Genomic DNA, 15,597 nt, shown 5'->3' with positions numbered 1-15,597 from the left:
CCCTTATACCATGAGAAGTGCAAATTGCAGATAGAGCTCAAATTCGAAAAATAAGCACATATTCATGTTCCCCTGGGTCAGGGAAGCCCAAAAAACTTGAGTTTTTGGGATCTGATCTGTCCCTGTGGAGTTGGCCCAGAGCATATCTCGCATATGTTAGGAAAAATCCCATATACCATGAAAAGTGGAAATTGGAGATAGATCTCAAATTCGAAAAAGAAAGACATATTCACGTTCCCCGGTTCAGGGAAGCCCAAAGAAACATGAGTTTTCTGGTTCGGATATGTCCCTGTGGAGTTGGTAAAAGGCATAACTCGCATTTCTTAGGAAAAATCCCATATACCATGAAAAGTGAAAATTGGAGATAGAGCTCAAATTCAAAAAAACAAAGACATATTCATGTTCTCCCGGGTCAGGGAAGCCCACAAAAACATGAGTTTTCGGAATCTGATCTGTCCCTTTGGAGATTGGCCATGGCATATCTCGAATTTGTCAAGAAAAATCAACTTTATACCATGAGAAGTGAAAATTGTAGATAGAGCTCAAATTCGAAAAACAGAGACATATTCATGTTCCGTCGTGTCAGGGAAACCCAAAAACACATGAGTTTTCTGGATCTTATCTGTCCCTGTGCAGTTGGCCCATGGCATATCTCGCATTTGTTAGGAAAAATCCCATATACTATGAAAAGTGCAAATTGCAGATTGAACTCAAATTTGAAGAACAAAGACATATTTATGTTCCACCGGGTCAAGGAAGCCACCCAAAAAATGACTTTTTCGGATCTGATCTCTCCCTGTCGAGTTGGCCCAGGGCATAACTCGCATTTTTTAGGAAAAATCCCTTATACCATCAATCATGCAAATTGGAGATAGAGCTCAAATTCAAAAAAGAAAGACATATTCATGTTCCCCAGGTTCAGGGAAACCAAAAAAACCATGGTTTTCCTTGATCTGATCTGTCCCTGTGGAGTTGGCCCAGGGCATATCTCACATTTCTTAGGAAAAATCACTTATACCATCAATACTGCAAATTGCAGATAGAGCTCAAAATCGAAAAAGCAAGACATATTCACGTTCCCCGGTTCAGGGAAGCCAAAAAAAAACATGAGTTTTCTGGTTCAGATATGTCCCTGTGGATTTGGCCCAGAGCATATCTCGCATATGTTAGGAAAAGTCCCATATACCATGAATAGTGGAAATTGGAGATAGAGCTCAAATTTGAAGAACAAACACATATTTATGTTCCCCCGGGTCTGGGAAGCCCTCCAAAAAGAGTTTTCTGGATCTGGTCTTTCCCTTTGGAGTTGGCCCTACTCATATCTCACATTTGTTAGGAAAAATCCGTTATACCATCAATCGTGCAAATTGCAGATAAAGCTCAAATTAGAAAAACAAAGACATATTCATATTCCCACAGTTCAGGGAAGCCCAAAAAAAACATCAATTTTCCAGATCTCATCTGTCCCTGTGGAGTTGGCCTAGGACATATCTCGCATTTGTTAAGAAAAATCCGTTATACCATCAATCGTGCAAATTGCAGATAAAGCTCAAATTCGAAAAACAAAGAGATATTCATGTTCTCCCTGGTCAGGGAAGCCCTCCAAAAAAAGGGTTTTCTGGATCTGGTCTGTCCCTTTGGAGTTGGCCCAAAGGGCTCATAGTGGATAAATCTCAAATTCAAAAAAGTAAGACATATTCATGTTTCCCCGAGTGAGGGAAATGGGAAAAACCATGAGTGTTCGGGATCTGATCTTTCCCTTTGGAGTTTGCCCAGGGCATATCTCGCATTTGTTAGGAAAAATCCCATATTTCCATGAAAAGTGCAAATTGCAGATAGAGCTCAAAACTGAAGACATATTTATGTTCCACCGGGTGAGGGAAGCACCCCAAAAAATGACCTTTTTGGATGTGATCTCTCCCTGTCGAGATGGCCCAGGGCATAACTCGCATTTGTTAGGAAATATCACTTATACCATCAATTGTGCAAATTGGAGATAGAGCTCAAGTTCAAAAAAGAAAGACATATTCATGTTCACCCGGGTCAGGGAAACCCAAAAAAACTTGAGTTTTAGGGACCTGATCTTTCCCTCTGCAGTTAGCGCATGACATATCTCGCATTTGTTAGGAAAAATCTCTTATACCATGAAAAGTGAAAATTGCAAATAGAGCTAAAATTTGAAAAACAAAGACATATTCATGTTTCCCCGGGTTAGGGAAACCCAAAAATACATGAGTTTTCTGGATCTTATCTGTCCCTGTGCAGTTGGCCCAGGACATATCTCGCATTTGTTAGGAAAAATCAATTATACCATGAAAAGTGAACATAGTTAGTTAGTTCAAATTCAAAATTCGAAAAACAAACACATATTCATATTCCCCTACGTCAGGGAAGCAAAAAAAAACATGAATATTTAGGATCTGATCTGTCCCTTTCCACTTGGCTCAGGGTATAACTCGCATTTGTTAGGAAAAATCCATTATACCATCAATATTGAAAATTGCAGATAGAGGTCAAATTCGAAAAACAAAGACATATTCATGTTCTCCCGGGTCAGGGAAGCCCACAAAAACATGAGTTTTCGGAATCTGATCTGTCCCTTTGGAGTTTGGCCATGGCATATCTCGAATTTGTCAAGAAAAATCCTTTATACCATGAGAAGTGAAAATTGGAGATAGAGCTCAAATTCGAAAAACAGAGACATATTCATGTTCCATCGGCTCAGGGAAACCCAAAAATACATGAGTTTTCTGGATCTTATCTGTCCCTGTGCAGTTGGCCCAGGAGATATCTCGCATTTGTTAGGAAAAATCCTTTATACCATCAATCGTGCAAATTGGAGATAGAGCTCAAATTCAAAAAAGAAAGACATATTCATGTTCGGGACCTGATCTTTCCCTGTGCAGTTGGCGCATGGCATATCTTGCATTTGGTAGGAAAAATCCCATATACCATGAAAAGTGAAAATTGCAAATAGAGCTCAAATTCGAAAAAGAAAGACATATTCATATTCCCCCAAGTCAGGGAAAACTAAAAAAACATTAGTTTCCTTGATCTGATCTCTCCCTGTGGAGTTGGCCCAGGGCAACGCACATTTCTTAGGAAAAATCCCTTATACCATCAATATTGCAAATTGCAGATAGAGGTCAAATTCGAAAAACAAAGACGTATTCATGCTCCCCTAGGTCAGGGAAACCTTAAAAAACGTGAGTTTATGGGATCTGATCTCTCCCTTTGGAGTTGGCAAACGGCATAACACACATTTGTTAGGAAAAATCCCTTATACCATGAGAAGTGCAAATTGCAGATAGAGCTCAAATTCGAAAAACAAGCACATATTCATTTACCCCCGGGTCACGGAAACCCAAAGAAACATGAGATTTTGGGACCTGTCTTTCCCTTTGGAGTTGGCCCAGGGCATAACTCCAGAAAATGGTAGAGGACAAGAAGGCCTGGAGGAACATTGTCCATAGGGTCGCGATGGGTCGGAGACGACTTCGCAACTAACAACAACAACATAACTTGCATATGTTAGGAAAAATCCCATATACCATGAAAAGTGCAAATTACAGATAGAGCTCAAATTTGAAGAAGAAACACATATTTATGTTCCCCCAGGTCAGGGAAACCCTCCAAAAAAAGAGTTTTCTGGATCTGGTCTCTCCCTTTGGAGCTGGCCCAAATGATATCTCGCATTTGTTAGGAAAAATCCATTATACCATAAAAAGTGAACATAGGAGATAGAGTTCAAATTCGAAAAACAAACACATATTCATATTCCGCTGGGTCAGGGAAGCCCAAAAAACATGCGTTTCCTGGATCTGATCTGTCCCTGTGGATTTGGCCCAGGGCATATCTCACATTTCTTAGGAAAAATCCCTTATACCATCAATAGTGCAAATTGCAGATAGAGCTCAAATTCGAAAAAGAAAGACATATTCATATTCCCCTGGGTCAGGGAAACCCAAAAAACATGAGTTTTTGGCATCTGATCTATCCCTGTGGAGTTGGCCCAGAGCATATCTCGCATTTGTTAGGAAAAATCCCTTATACCATGAAAAGTGCAAATTGCAGATAGAGCTAAAATTCGAAAAACAAAGAGAGATCCATGTTCCCCCGGGTTAGGGAAACCCAAAAATACATGAGTTTTCTGGATCTTATCTGTCCCTGTGCAGTTGGCCCAGGACATATCTCGCATTTGTTTGCAAAAAACCATTATACCATGAAAAGTGAACATAGTTAGTTAGTTCAAATTCGAAATTTGAAAAACAAACACATATTCATATTCCCCTACGTCAAGGAAGCCCAAAAAAACATGAATATTTAGGATCTGATCTGTCCCTTTTGACTTGGCCCAGGGTATAACTCGCATTTGTTAGGAAAAATCCATTATACCATCAATATTGAAAATTGCAGATAGTGGTCAAATTCGAAAAACAAAGACATATTCATGTTTTCCCGGGCCAGGGAAGCCCACAAAAACATGAGTTTTCGGAATCTGATCTGTCCCTTTGGAGTTTGGCCACGGCATATCTCAAATTTGTCAAGAAAAATCCTTTATACCATGAGAAGTGAAAATTGGAGATAGAGCTCAAATTCGAAAAACAGAGACATATTCATGTTCCGTCGGCTCAGGGAAACCCAAAAATACATGAGTTTTCTGGATCTTATCTGATATCTCGCATTTGTTAGGAAAAATCCCTTATACCATCAATCGTGCAAATTGGAGATAGAGCTCAAATTCAAAAAAGAAAGACATATTCATGTTCGGGACCTGATCTTTCCCTGCGCATGGCATATCTTGCATTTGTTAGGAAGAATCCCATATACCATAAAAAGTGTAAATTGCAAATAGAGCTCAAATTTGAAAAACAAGCACATATTCATGTTCCCCTAGGTCAGGGAAGCCCAAAAAAGTTGAGTTTTTGGGATCTGATCTGTCTTTTTGGAGTTGGCCCAGGGCATATCTCGCATTTGTTAGGAAAAATCTCTTATTCCATCAATAGTGCAAATTGCTGATAGAGCTCAAATTCAAAAAAGAAAGACATATTCATATTCCCCCAAGTCAGGGAAAACCAAAAAAAACATTAGTTTCCTTGATCTGAAATGTCCCTGTGGAGTTGGCCCAGGGCATATCTCACATTTCTTAGGAAAAATCCATAATACCATCAATATTGCAAATGCAGATAGAGGTCAAATTCGAAAAACAAAGAAGTATTCATGCTCCCCTGGGTCAGGGAAACCGAAAAAAGTGAGTTTTTGGGATCTGATCTGTCCCTTTGGAGTTAGCAAAGGGCATAACTTGCATATGTTAGGAAAAATCCCATATACCATGAAAAGTGGAAATTACAGATAGAGCTCAAATTTGAAGAAGAAACACATATTTATGTTCCCCCAGGTCAGGGAAACCCTCCAAAAAAAGAGTTTTCTGGATCTGGTCTCTCCCTTTGGAGTTGGCCCAACTGATATCTCGTATTTGTTAGGAAAAATCCATTATACCATAAAAAGTGAACATAGGAGATAGCGTTCAAATATGAAAAACAAACACATATTCATATTCCACTGGGTCAGGGAAGCCCAAAAAAACATGAATATTTAGGATCTGATCTGTCCCTTTGGAGTTGGCCCAGGGTATAACCCGCATTTGTTTGGAAAAATCCCATATACCATGAAAAGTGCACATATGAGATAGAGCTCAAATTCGAAAAACAAAGACATATTCATGTTCCCCAGGGTCAGGGAAACAAAAAAAAACATGGGTTTCCTGGATCTGATCTGTCCCTGTGCAGTTGGCCCAGGGCATAACACGCATTTGTTAGGAAATATCCCTTATACCATGAGAAGTGCAAATTGCAGATAGAGCTCAAATTCGAAAAACAAGCACATATTCATGTTCCCCTGGGTCAGGGAAGCCCAAAAAACTTGGGTTTTTGGGATCTGATCTGTCCCTTTGGACTTGGCCGACGGCATATCTCACATTTCTTAGGAAAAATCACGTATACCATGTAAAGTGCAAATTACAGATAGAGCTCAAATTTGAAGAAGAAACACATATTTATGTTCCCCCAGGTCACGGAAACCCTCCCAAAAAAGAGTTTTCTGGATCTGGTCTCTCCCTTTGGAGTTGGCCCAACTCATAGCTCGCATTTGTTAGGAAAAATCCATTATACCATAAAAATAGGAGACAGAGTTGAAATTCGAAAAAGAAAGACAAATTCATGTTCCCCCGGGTCAGGGAAACCCAAAAAAACATGAGTTTTCGGCATCTGATCTATCCCTGTGGAGTTGGCCCAGAGCATATCTCGCATTTGTTAGGAAAAATCCCTTGAACCATCAATATTGCAAATTGCAGATAGAGGTCAAATTTGAAAAACAAAGACATATTCATGGTCAGGGAAACAAAAAAAAACATGAGTTTCTGGGATCTGATCTGTCCCTGTGGAGTTGGCCCAGAGCATATCTCGCATATGTTAGGAAAAATCCCATATACCATGAAAAGTGGAAATTGGAGATAGAGCTCAAATTCGAAAAAGAAGGACATATTCACGTTCCCTGGTTCAGGGAAGCCCAAAAAACATGAGTTTTCTGGATCTGGTCTGTCCCTGTGGAGTTGGCCCAGGACATATCTCGCATTTGTTAGGAAAAATCCCTTATACCATGAAAAGTGCAAATTGCAAATAGAGCTAAAATTCGAAAAACAAAGACATATTCATGTTCCCCTGGGTTAGGGAAACCCAAAAATACATGAGTTTTCTGGATCTTCTCTGTCCCTGTGCAGTTGGCCCAGGACATATCTCGCATTTGTTTGGAAAAATCCATTATACCATGAAAGGTGAACATAGTTAGTTAGTTCAAATTCGAAATTTGAAAAACAAACACATATTCATATTCCCCTACGTCAGGGAAGCCCAAAAAAACATGAATATTTAGGATCTGATCTGTCCCTTTCGACTTGGCCCAGGGTATAACTCGTATTTGTTAGGAAAAATCCATTATACCATCAATATTGAAAATTGCAGATAGAGGTCAAATTCGAAAAACAAAGACATATTCATGAATATGTCTTTCTTTTTCGTGAATATGTCTTTCTTTTTCGAATTTGAGCTCTATCTGCAATTTGCACTATTGATGGTATAAGAGATTTTTCCTAAGAAATGCCAGTTATGCCCTGGGCCAACTCCAAAGAGACAGATCAGATCCCAAAAACTCACGTTTTTTTCGGTTTCCCCGACCTAGGGGAGCATGAAAACGTCTTTGTTTTTCGAATTTGACCTCTATCTGCAATTTGCAATATTGATGGTATAAGGGATTTTTCCTAAGAAATGTGAGATATGCCGTGGGCCAACTCCACAGGGACAGATCAGATCAAGGAAACTCATGTTTATTTTTGGTTTTCCCTGACTTGGGGGAATATGAATATGTCTTTCTTTTTCGAATTTGAGCTCTATCAGTAATTTGCACTATTGATGGAATAAGTGATTTTTCCTAACAAATGCGAAATATGCCCTGGGCCAACTCCAAAAAGACAGATCAGATCCCAAAAACTCAACTTTTTTGGGCTTCCCTGACCTAGGGGAACATGAATATGTGCTTGTTTTTCGAATTTGAGCTCTATTTGCAATTTTCACTTTTCATGGTATATGGGATTTTTCCTAACAAATGCAAGATATGCCATGCGCCAACTGCACAGGGAAAGATCAGGTCCCGAACATGAATATGTCTTTCTTTTTTTAATTTGAGCTCTATCTCCAATTTGCACGATTGATGGTATAAAGGATTTTTCCTAACAAATGCGAGATATCTCCTGGGCCAACTGCACAGGGACAGATAAGATCCAGAAAACTCATGTATTTTTGGGTTTCCCTGAGCCGACGGAACATGAATATGTCTCTGTTTTTCGAATTTGAGCTCTATCTCCAATTTTCACTTCTCATGGTATAAAGGATTTTTCTTGACAAACTCGAGATATGCCGTGGCCAAACTCCAAAGAGACTGATCAGATTCCGAAAACTCATGTTATTGTGGGCTTCCCTGACCCGGGAGAACATGAATATGTCTTTGTTTTTCGAATTTGACCTCTATCTGCAATTTTCAATATTGATGGTATAATGGATTTTTCCTAACAAATGCGAGTTATACCCTTGGCCAAGTCGAAAGGGACAGATCAGATCCTAAATATTCATATATTTTTTTGCTTCCCTGACGTAGGGGAATATGAATATGTGTTTGTTTTTCGAATTTTGAATTTGAACTAACTAACTATGCTCACTTTTCATGGTATAATTGATTTTTCCTAACAAATGCGAGATAGGTCCTGGGCCAACTGCACAGGGACAGATAAGATCCAGAAAAGTCATGTATTTTGGGGTTTCCCTAACCCGGGGGAACATGAATATGTCTTTGTTTTTCGAATTTTAGCTCTATTTGCAATTTGCACTTTTCATGGTATAAGGGATTTTTCCTAACAAATGCGAGATATGTCCTGGGCCAACTCCACAGGGACAGACCAGATCCAGAAAACTCATGTTTTTTGGGCTTCCCTGAACCAGGGAACGTGAATATGTCCTTCTTTTTTGAATTTGAGCTCTATCTCCAATTTCCACTTTTCATGGTATATGGGATTTTTCCTAACATATGCGAGATATGCTCTGGGCTAACTCCACAGGGACATATCCGAACCATAAAACTCATGTTTTTTGGGCTTCCCTGAACCGGGGAACGTGAATATGTCTTTCTTTTTTGAATTTGAGCTCTATCTGCAATTTGCACTATTGATGGTATAAGGGATTTTTCCTAAGAAATGTGAGATATGCCCTGGGCCAACTCCCCAGGGACAGATCAGATCCAGGAAACTCATTTTTTTGGGTTTCCCTTACCCAGGGGAATATGAATATGTCTTTTTTTTAATTTGAGCTGTATCTCCAATTTTCACTTTACATCATATATGGGATTTTTCCTAACAAAATAAAGTTATACCCTGGGCCATCTCCAAAGGGACAGATCAGATCCTAAATATTCATGTTTTTTGGGCTTCCCTGACCCAGCGGAATATGAATATGTGTTTGTTTTTCGAATTTGAACTCTATCTCCTATGTTCACTTTTTATGGTATAATGGATTTTTCCTAACAAATGCAAGATATCAGTTGGGCCAGCTCCAAAGGGAGAGACCAGATCCAGAAAACTCTTTTTTTGGAGGGTTTCCCTGACCTGGGGGAACATAAATATGTGTTTCTTCTTCAAATTTGAGCTCTATCTGTAATTTGCACTTTTCATGGTATATGGGATTTTTCCTAACATATGCAAGTTATGCCCTTTGCCAACTCCAAAGGAACAGATCAGATCCCAAAAACTCACATTTTTTTCGGTTTCCCCGACCCAGGGGAGCATGAATACGTCTTTGTTTTTCGAATTTGAGCTCTATCAGCAATTTGCACTATTGATGGAATAAGTGATTTTTCCTAACAAATGCGAGATATGCCCTGGGCCAACTCCAAAAAGATTGATCAGATCCAGGAAACCCATTTTTTTGGGTTTCCCTTACCCAGGGGAATATGAATATGTCTTTCTTTTTCGAATTTGAGCTCTATCTGCAATTTGCACTATTGATGGTATAAGGGATTTTTCCTAAGAAATGTGAGATATGCCCTGGGCCAACTCCACAGGGACAGATCAGATCCAGGAAACTCATGTTTTTTGGGCTTCCCTGACCCAGGGGAATATGAATATGTGTTTGTTTTTTGAATTTGAGCTCTATCTCCTATGTGCACTTTTCAAGCTATAATGGATTTTTCCTAACAAATGCGAGATATGCTCTGGGCCAACTCCACAGGGATAGATCAGATGCCGAAAACTCATGTTTTTTTGGGTTTCCCTGACCCGGGGGAACATGAATTTGTCTTTCTTTTTCGAATTTCAACTCTGTCTCCTATTTTTATGGTATAATGGATTTTTCCTAACAAATGCGAGCTATGAGTTGGGCCAACTCCAAAGGGAGAGACCAGATCCAGAAAACTCTTTTTTGGGAGGGTTTCCGTGACCTGGGGGAACATAAATATGTGTTTCTTCTTCAAATTTGAGCTCTATCTGTAATTTGCACTTTACATGGTATACGTGATTTTTCCTAAGAAATGTGAGATATGCCCTCGGCCAAGTCCAAAGGGACAGATCAGATCCCAAAAACCCAAGTTTTTTGGGCTTCCCTGACCCAGGGGAACATGAATATGTGCTTGTTTTTCGAATTTGAGCTCTATCTGCAATTTGCACTTCTCATGGTATAAGGGATATTTCCTAACAAATACGTGTTATGCCCTGGGCCAACTGCACAGGGACAGATCAGATCCAGGAAACCCATGTTTTTTTTGGTTTCCCTGACCCTGGGGAACATGAATATGTCTTTGTTTTTCGAATTTGAGCTCTATCTCATATGTGCACTTTTCATGGTATATGGGATTTTTCCAAACAAATGCGGGTTATACCCTGGGCCAACTCCAAAGGGACAGATCAGATCAAGGAAACTCATGTTTATTTTTGGTTTTCCCTGACTTGGGGGAATATGAATATGTCTTTCTTTTTCGAATTTGAGCTCTATCAGTAATTTGCACTATTGATGGAATAAGTGATTTTTCCTAACAAATGCGAAATATGCCCTGGGCCAACTCCAAAAACACAGATCAGATCCCAAAAACTCAACTTTTTTGGGCTTCCCTGAACTAGGGGAACATGAATATGTGCTTGTTTTTCGAATTTGAGCTCTATTTGCAATTTTCACTTTTCATGGTATGTGGGATTTTTCCTAACAAATGCAAGATATGCCATGCGCCAACTGCACAGGGAAAGATCAGGTCCCGAACATGAATATGTCTTTCTTTTTTGAATTTGAGCTCTATCTCCAATTTGCACGATTGATGGTATAAAGGATTTTTCCTAACAAATGCGAGATATCTCCTGGGCCAACTGCACAGGGACAGATAAGATCCAGAAAACTCATGTATTTTTGGGTTTCCCTGAGCCGACGGAACATGAATATGTCTCTGTTTTTCGAATTTGAGCTCTATCTCCAATTTTCACTTCTCATGGTATAAAGGATTTTTCTTGACAAACTCGAGATATGCCGTGGCCAAACTCCAAAGAGACAGATCAGATTCCGAAAACTCATGTTATTGTGGGCTTCCCTGACCCGGGAGAACATGAATATGTCTTTGTTTTTCGAATTTGACCTCTATCTGCAATTTTCAATATTGATGGTATAATGGATTTTTCCTAACAAATGCGAGTTATACCCTTGGCCAAGTCGAAAGGGACAGATCAGATCCTAAATATTCATATTTTTTTTTGCTTCCCTGACGTAGGGGAATATGAATATGTGTTTCTTTTTCAAATTTTGAATTTGAACTAACTAACTATGCTCACTTTTCATGGTATAATTGATTTTTCCTAACAAATGCGAGATATGTCCTGGGCCAACTGCACAGGGACAGATAAGATCCAGAAAAGTCATGTATTTTGGGGTTTCCCTAACCCGGGGGAACATGAATATGTCTTTGTTTTTCGAATTTTAGCTCTATTTGCAATTTGCACTTTTCATGGTATAAGGGATTTTTCCTAACAAATGCGAGATATGTCCTGGGCCAACTCCACAGGGACAGACCAGATCCAGAAAACTCATGTTTTTTGGGCTTCCCTGAACCAGGGAACGTGAATATGTCCTTCTTTTTCGAATTTGAGCTCTATCTCCAATTTCCACTTTTCATGGTATATGGGATTTTTCCTAACATATGCGAGATATGCTCTGGGCCAACTCCACAGGGACATATCCGAACCATAAAACTCATGTTTTTTGGGCTTCCCTGAACCGGGGAACGTGAATATGTCTTTCTTTTTTGAATTTGAGCTCTATCTGCAATTTGCACTATTGATGGTATAAGTGATTTTTGCTAAGAAATGTGAGGTATGCCCTGGGCCAACTCCCCAGGGACAGATCAGATCCAGGAAACTCATTTTTTTGGGTTTCCCTTACCCAGGGGAATATGAATATGTCTTTTTTTTTAATTTGAGCTGTATCTCCAATTTTCACTTTACATCATATATGGGATTTTTCCTAACAAAATAAAGTTATACCATGGGCCATCTCCAAAGGGACAGATCAGATCCTAAATATTCATGTTTTTTGGGCTTCCCTGACCCAGCGGAATATGAATATGTGTTTGTTTTTCGAATTTGAACTCTATCTCCTATGTTCACTTTTTATGGTATAATGGATTTTTCCTAACAAATGCGAGATATCAGTTGGGCCAGCTCCAAAGGGAGAGACCAGATCCAGAAAACTCTTTTTTTGGAGGGTTTCCCTGACCTGGGGGAACATAAATATGTGTTTCTTCTTCAAATTTGAGCTCTATCTGTAATTTGCACTTTTCATGGTATATGGGATTTTTCCTAACATATGCAAGTTATGCCCTTTGCCAACTCCAAAGGGACAGATCAGATCCCAAAAACTCACATTTTTTTCGGTTTCCCCGACCCAGGGGAGCATGAATACGTCTTTGTTTTTCGAATTTGAGCTCTATCAGCAATTTGCACTATTGATGGAATAAGTGATTTTTCCTAACAAATGCGAGATATGCCCTGGGCCAACTCCAAAAAGACAGATCAGATCCAGGAAACTCATTTTTTTGGGTTTCCCTTACCCAGGGGAATATGAATATGTCTTTCTTTTTCGAATTTGAGCTCTATCTGCAATTTGCACTATTGATGGTATAAGGGATTTTTCCTAAGAAATGTGAGATATGCCCTGGGCCAACTCCACAGGGACAGATCAGATCCAGGAAACTCATGTTTTTTGGGCTTCCCTGACCCAGGGGAATATGAATATGTGTTTGTTTTTTGAATTTGAGCTCTATCTCCTATGTGCACTTTTCAAGCTATAATGGATTTTTCCTAACAAATGCGAGATATGAGTTGGGCCAACTCCAAAGGGAGAGACCAGATCCAGGAAACTCTTTTTTTGCAGGGTTTCCCTGACCCGGGGGAACATAAATATGTGATTGTTATACAAATTTGAGCTCTATCTGCAATTTGCACTTTTCATGGTATATGGGATTTTTCCTAACATATGCAAGTTATGCCCTTTGCCAACTCCAAAGAGACAGATCAGATCCCAAAAACTCACGTTTTTTTGGGTTTCCCTTACCCGGGGGAACATGAATTTGTCTTTGTTTTTCGAAGTTGATCTCTGTCTCCTATTTTTATGGTATAATGGATTTTTCCTAACAAATGAGAGGTATCAGTTGGGCCAACTCCAAAGGGATAGACTAGATCCAGAAAACTCTTTATTTGGAGGGTTTCCCTGACCTGGGGGAACATAAATATGTGTTTCTTCTTCAAATTTGAGCTCTATCTGTAATTTGCACTTTTCATGGTATATGGGATTTTTCCTAACATATGCAAGTTATGCCCTTTGCCAACTCCAAAGGGACAGATCAGATCCCAAAAACTCACGTTTTTTTCGGTTTCCCCGACCCAGGGGAGCATGAATACGTCTTTGTTTTTCGAATTTGAGCTCTATCAGCAATTTGCACTATTGATGGAATAAGTGATTTTTCCTAACAAATGCGAGATATGCCCTGGGCCAACTCCAAAAAGACAGATCAGATCCAGGAAATTCATTTTTTTGGGTTTCCCTTACCCAGGGGAATATGAATACGTCTTTGTTTTTCGAATTTGAGCTCTATCTGCAATTTGCACGATTGATGGTATAAGTGATTTTTCCTAACAAATGCGAGATATGCCCTGGGCCAAGTCCAAAAAGACAGATCAGATCCCAAAAACTCAACTTTTTTGGGCTTCCCTGACCTAGGGGAACATGAATATGTGCTTGTTTTTCGAATTTGAGCTCTATTTGCAATTTTCACTTTTCATGGTTTATGGGATTTTTCCTAACAAATGCAAGATATGCCATGCACAGGGAAAGATCTGGTCCCGAAAATGAATATGTCTTTCTTTTTTGAATTTGAGCTCTATCTCCAATTTGCACGATTGATGGTATAAAGGATTTTTCCTAACAAATGCGAGATATCTCCTGGGCCAACTGCATAGGGACAGATAAGATCCAGAAAACTCATGTATTTTTGGGTTTCTTTGAGCCGACGGAACATGAATATGTCTCTGTTTTTCGAATTTGAGCTCTATCTCCAATTTTCACTTCTCATGGTATAAAGGATTTTTCTTGACATATTCGAGATATGCCGTGGCCAAACTCCAAAGGGACAGATCAGATTCCGAAAACTCATGTTTTTGTGGGCTTCCCTGACCCGGGAGAACATGAATATGTCTTTGTTTTTCGAATTTGACCTCTATCTGCAATTTTCAATATTGATGGTATAATGGATTTTTCCTAACAAATGCGAGTTATACCCTGGGCCAAGTCGAAAGGGACAGATCAGATCCTAAATATTCATGTTTTTTTGGGCTTCCCTGACGTAGGGGAATATGAATATGTGTTTGTTTTTCAAATTTCGAATTTGAACTAACTAACTATGTTCACCTTTCATGGTATAATGGATTTTTCCAAACAAATGCGAGATATGTCCTGGGCCAACTGCACAGGGACAGAGAAGATCCAGAAAACTCATGTATTTTTGGGTTTCCCTAACCCAGGGGAACATGAATATGTCTTTGTTTTTCGAATTTTAGCTCTATTTGCAATTTGCACTTTTCATGGTATAAGGGATTTTTCCTAACAAATGCGAGATATGTCCTGGGCCAACTCCACAGGGACAGACCAGATCCAGAAAACTCATGTTTTTTGGGCTTCCCTGAACCAGGGAACGTGAATATGTCCTTCTTTTTCGAATTTGAGCTCTATCTCCAATTTCCACTTTTCATGGTATATGGGATTTTTCCTAACATATGCGAGATATGCTCTGGGCCAACTCCACAGGGACAGATCAGATCCCAGAAACTCATGTTTTTTTTTGTTTCCCTGACCATGAATATGTCTTTGTTTTTCAAATTTGACCTCTATCTGCAATTTGCAATATTGATGGTTCAAGGGATTTTTCCTAACAAATGCGAGATATGCTCTGGGCCAACTCCACAGGGATAGATCAGATGCCGAAAACTCATGTTTTTTTGGGTTTCCCTGACCCGGGGGAACATGAATTTGTCTTTCTTTTTCGAATTTCAACTCTGTCTCCTATTTTTATGGTATAATGGATTTTTCCTAACAAATGCGAGCTATGAGTTGGGCCAACTCCAAAGGGAGAGACCAGATCCAGAAAACTCTTTTTTGGGAGGGTTTCCGTGACCTGGGGGAACATAAATATGTGTTTCTTCTTCAAATTTGAGCTCTATCTGTAATTTGCACTTTACATGGTATACGTGATTTTTCCTAAGAAATGTGAGATATGCCCTCGGCCAAGTCCAAAGGGACAGATCAGATCCCAAAAACCCAAGTTTTTTGGGCTTCCCTGACCCAGGGGAACATGAATATGTGCTTGTTTTTCGAATTTGAGCTCTATCTGCAATTTGCACTTCTCATGGTATAAGGGATATTTCCTAACAAATGCGTGTTATGCCCTGGGCCAACTGCACAGGGACAG

Source organism: Vipera berus (assembly GCF_964194415.1).
Source record: "Vipera berus genome assembly, chromosome: W".
Classification (NCBI taxonomy): Eukaryota; Metazoa; Chordata; class Lepidosauria; order Squamata; family Viperidae; genus Vipera; species Vipera berus.
Note: the sequence above shows the minus strand (reverse complement) of the source record.